Source organism: Mastomys coucha, unplaced genomic scaffold, assembly GCF_008632895.1.
Source record: "Mastomys coucha isolate ucsf_1 unplaced genomic scaffold, UCSF_Mcou_1 pScaffold23, whole genome shotgun sequence".
NCBI lineage: Eukaryota > Metazoa > Chordata > Mammalia > Rodentia > Muridae > Mastomys > Mastomys coucha.
The window spans coordinates 91,821,196-91,826,547 of record NW_022196906.1 but is presented as its reverse complement, the minus strand read 5'-3'; positions in this window follow the sequence as shown (position 1 = coordinate 91,826,547).

Genomic DNA, 5,352 nt, shown 5'->3' with positions numbered 1-5,352 from the left:
GAAGAGAGGAAGAGGGAGAGAGGGACAGAGGAAGAGGGAGAGGGAGAGGGAGAGAGAGAGGGAGAGGGAGAGGGAGAGGGAGAGACAAAGACAGAAGAGTGGTATGACCTGCATTTTAGTTCCAGGTGTGCTGGCTTCTGGCCAGCATGGTGCTTAATTCTGGAACTCTGGTCCCTGCTATGAAAGAAGAGATGGGGGGGGGGGGTGAAGCCTCAGGGATAGCTGCAGTCTTTGAGAGAGGGTGAGACTGACTGGGATCATAGTGCTCAGTCTGCACAGCTTTGCAAGGCTTCAATCCCCCTTTGGCCTTGACAGCTCTCTTTCCTTGTCAGCTGGGTTGTTTGGGGCTTTGGGGCCACCTTGTCTTCCAGCAACAATGACCCTCCGACACCCCCACATCACGATTCTGGCTGTGTCCGTGGCCACATGTACCAGAGTGGAGAATAATCAGACGGTTCATCTCCCTTCTACTTCCCAATCTCAGAATGGGGTGACAGAGTGGATTTGGGGAGGCAGAGGAAGGAGGGATGGGGAGAAGGGGAAGCCTTGGTCGCAAGAGATGTGTCAGGTTCTAGAATTGGTCTCAGCTTTTGACTAGGGTTTGAAGAGGGTGGGGCAGTGGCAGGTATGGACTGGGGACATCAGTTGGTTACCCTTGGAGCCATTTGGGTGGGAGGTACCATTACTTTGGGACCCCTGCTGGCAGCAGGGGCCCTTTCTTCTTGGAAGGAAGCATGCTGTTGTGGGTGTCTCTATGTTTGAAGACATCCTGCCCCTATAGGTCTTATATCCTGGTGACATCATCATCATAGCAGCCACCCTGTGTATACAACCGTCAGTAGTAGAACCCATTATATATCTCTGTGAGGGAACTAACTCCTTCCCACTCTGCAGATGGGGACCCACAGCTGTTGGGACAGTTCCAGAAGCTACACAGGGCCCTGCTATATCTACGTATGTGACCCGTACTTCCTCTAACCCATGTTGTACAATTCTGTGACTATCTAGATGTTTCCTTCTCTGTACTGACCTCTCATCCCTGACAAGCTTACTAATGGATGAAGGTACTTAGCAGTGTTTGCCAACATTGGAGATTTGATAAGCAGAGCCATGGGCACATGGAGCTAATCCCATTTCTCACTCCTGGCAACGAGGCAGTTGGAGAGCTAGCATCACATTAATACCACAATCCTGAGTACTCCTCCAAGACGGTCTCTTCACAGGCACTCCATATACCCTTGGAAACAGCTTGGTTACTGGACTCTCTGTGGCCACATCCCTGTGGTATCCATAATGTAGTCTCTGTCAAAACTCTTGTTAAGGCTATTTTTAAAAAAGTCCCATTTAGCATAGAAGTGATGCCAGAAATGCAAGCTATAAAGAAAGACGACAAATGATCATTTCCTCTTCCAATTCCATCCCGGGCCTGGAGCTTCAAGGCTTATGCGGAGTCTATTCTTGGACACCCCAGACAGAAGCTTCTCTTTTCCCCCCTCATTCTTTCTAATGCCAATCAAGATGCAATGCAGTCAGCATGCTTTGGGTGTCTAGGATAGCACATGAGTCAACGGGATAGAGCAATTGTCATTATGGAGATAAAGGTGGGGCTTCCCAGTAGAAATACATCTAAGTAAACAAAATAAGAGTCTCCCTGAGCCCCACTTTGCCACAGTGCTGGGGGGGCTGATGGTGTACTAGGGAAGACCTTCATGGAATGGGTTTTGCAGAGCTGGGATCACAGAAGGGAGGGAGTGCTTTGTAGCACTTGATGCTGTTTAAGTGGAACATAACACACTACATATTTATACACTTCCATCCACATAATCACTCTACCCAATCAGCACCATTATCATCTCCATTTCATAATGAGGAAACTGGCTCTCAGAGGTTAAGGGGAGCTGGGATTCAAAACTCAGCTGTCAGACTCAAATTGTTAGCCTTACCCCTGCACTCACTTACCACTGCCTGCAAAAGGCATGCCAAGGGGCCTTATCCTGGCAGAGATGCTCATCTGGACATGGTGGAAGTTGTCAAATGGCTGCGACACCTGAAAATGGTTTCACCATTTGTAGCCATCACCACCATGACACCTTCCAAAATACCACGTGCTTTCTCCTACTTCAAAATCTACCATCTCCTTTTTGCATTGTGTTACGGCTTGAATGTGTAACCTCCCCACCTCCCCACCCCCCAATCCCACATGCTGAATATTTGACCCCCTGAGTAGCAGTATGACGAGGGGGTGCCTAGAATAAATAAATAAGATCTACCCTCATGTCTTTATGACCAGATCAATGTCATCAGGGGATGAGCCCCTCTTAGAGTGAGCTCACTCTTGGGCCTGGTGTCATATGACAGGAAGGCCCGGGCTGGGCACTAGTGCTCTAGATTTTCCTCACTCCAGGCCCCTGAGACAAACAGACTCCTCTTGCTTCTATCGGCACTCTGATGCATTTCATCAGGACAGTACAGGACACATGAAGACTTCCTGTTCTGATCCACTCTGACTCTGTGAGAACAGAACCATCTTTGTTCTCTCTGTGTCCCTTGACCTAAAAGCCAGGCCTGGCCCAACGCAGGAGTTCAGCTCACTGACTGTGTTGTTGACACAAGGTGGAGAGTCATGGAGAGCCAACAGCTCAGGTTGGGTAGCCACATGAAAAAAGCATAGCAGGGGACAGGAATTCCCAGAGGACCTGAAGGCCTCAGGGGACACCAGAAGAGAAAGACAAAGTTGCCAGGCCTTGAATGCCAGGCATAAATATAAATCTGTTGCTACATGCTCTGAGAGATTATGGAGGGCACTGACAGAGCCAGTGAATGTAACCAGGAGCCATCAAAAGATTTCTGATGGCTCTGTTGTGATGTTAGAGTGACTGTAGGGAGGAGGCCCTGAGGGGGAGCCAGAAAATAAGCAACTAGACACCCTCTATACTCTGAGGCATAGGGAAACCTATGTAGGTGCCTTCATCACCCTCTATTCCCTAGTGCTGTTATGGAGGGAAAACCAGGGGTTCAGCTCCAAGTCCTTCCTTGTATAGTATCAGCCCCACACAGGATTTCTCATCATAATATCTTTTCTATTATAAGGAATGAGTCTACAAGCCACCCTCTCCCTCCACCCTACCCCGCCCCCCCTCCACGCCCGCTGCAGTTTCAAACGTTATTTTCCTCTTGAACAAGGAACCCAGGCTCTCCCATCATGTAGAGGACGGAAAAGAGAATTGCTCCTGCTCAGCAGAATTGATGCAAATGCCAACTCTGATTTGAAAACAGCCCCGTCTTTGGCAAGCTGTGTTTCTCCCTCATAAGCTCCTGTGAGTTCCCAAGAGAAGTTGAATAATCATTTATAAGAATAATAAAATCGTTTTCTCCATTTGACAACATATGTTTCCCAACAGAGTTGGCCATGAAGCAGACACTGATTTTTGGGACTCTGTTTTGCTAACAAAGCCTGTCTCTTAGCAGCACAGAACTGCTGGGGTCGCTCAACAGCACATGCCCACAGTATATCTTTAGCTTGTATCTGGAGGTAGAGGGAGGCGAGATGGAGGTAGGGCTTCTTGTAGATTTTCTCTCCTTTTCCTGTTGTCTTAGTAATGTTACCTAACCTGAATATTCTCTTTCCCCCTTCATATGCACTTCCCTTTCCTAGACTATAGAGGTTGTTGTAGACAGTGTTCTAGACTGAGAAGTTGGGCTAAGAGATACGTAGTCAATTGGGGAATATTATTTCTGTGTGTATCAGTGAGGGTGTTTTCAGAAGAGGTTGATACTCAGGGTGAGGGGTTGAGACTAGGTAACCCAGGCCAACCTTGAACTCTTGATATTTTTTCCTTAGCCTCTCACATCTGGGATTACAGATGTGAGTCATCTCATCTGTTGAGTTTGGCAGATAGACTGAATGATAGCAAGTCTTTCTTACCATTGAGGGTGAGCATCATCCTGTCCCTGAGGCCAGGCCAGAACAGAAAGGCAGAGAAAGGCATATTCTTTTTTGTCTTCTAGAGCTTGGACCTCCATCATCTCTGGCCATCAGAACTCCTGAGTCTCAGGCTTGGGGGTTCTAAGACCTGCATCTACAATTCATCCTGTTGCCCAGGCTCCAGGCATTTAGATCTGGACTGAGCCATAGCACTGACTGTATTAGTCAGAGTTCTCTAGAGTCACAGAACTTATGGAATGTCTCTCTATATAAAGGGAATTTACTGTGATGACTTACAGTCTGTAGTCCAACTAACCCAACAATGGGTAATTGTGGATGTGAAGTCCAAGAATCTAGTAATTTCTCAGTTCCATGAGGGCTACTTGTTTGAGCTTCTGTAGAAGTAGGTTCCAACACAGGTGCTGGCAAGTTCAGTGCAAGCAGTCAAAGAGTGAATCTTCCTTCTTCCAATGTCCTTTATGTAGGTTTCCAGTAGAAGGTGTGGTCCAGATTAAAGGTGTCCACCACCATGCCTGGATCTGGAACTTATTTGACCCAGGCTGACCTTGAACTCAGAGATCTCTTTGCCTCAGTCTCCTGGGATTAAAGGCATGTACTACCTTGCCTGAGCCTAAGCTCTTCATGGCCATTATGCCTCAAGATCTCCATGCCAAGATCCAAGTCAGAAACTTGTGACTTCCAGCCTCAAGATCTGGATCACAGGTGTGCCCTCCAATTCTGGATTGTAGTTCATTCCAAATATAATCAAGTTGACAACCACAAATAGCCATTACCCTGATTTTCTTGGATCTCTAGTTTGCAGATGATAGATGGAAAGGTCCCTTGACTCCATGATAATGTGAGCCAGTTCTAGCCATCAGCCTCACCCTACCTCCTGTTGTGTCTGTTTTTCTAGAGAACCTTGACTAATTCATAGACCCCAAGTTTACCCTTATTTACTGATGTCCTTAGGTGAGCCTTCACCTGAGCCATCTGAGTTATCTCTGGTGGAATCTCTGACCTTTCCCTTAATTCTGATTGATAAGTTTTTCTTACCAAAGCTTAGGAAAGAAGAAGACATTCAGTGTGTGTGTGTACATGTGTGTGTGTGTGTGTGTGTGTGTGTGTGTGTGTGTGTCTATGTCTGTGGTATGTGGTGGGGGTAGATTGTGTGTAGTTGGCTCCAGTTCTACCATTTACTCACTCATGTAAGTAAAATAAGCTTGTTGAGACTCATTTTTTGTATGTATAAAATCAGAATTACAACATCATAGATTGCTATATTAAAAATAATTTGTATAAAATGATTTTCATGATGCCTGTCATATAAGTAAGCTCCAAATTGACAACATCTGTCTGTATCATCTCCTCCCTGCCTGCAGTTACCCCCTCTGACCCTCCTCTTCTTTGTACTATCATTTATTTTT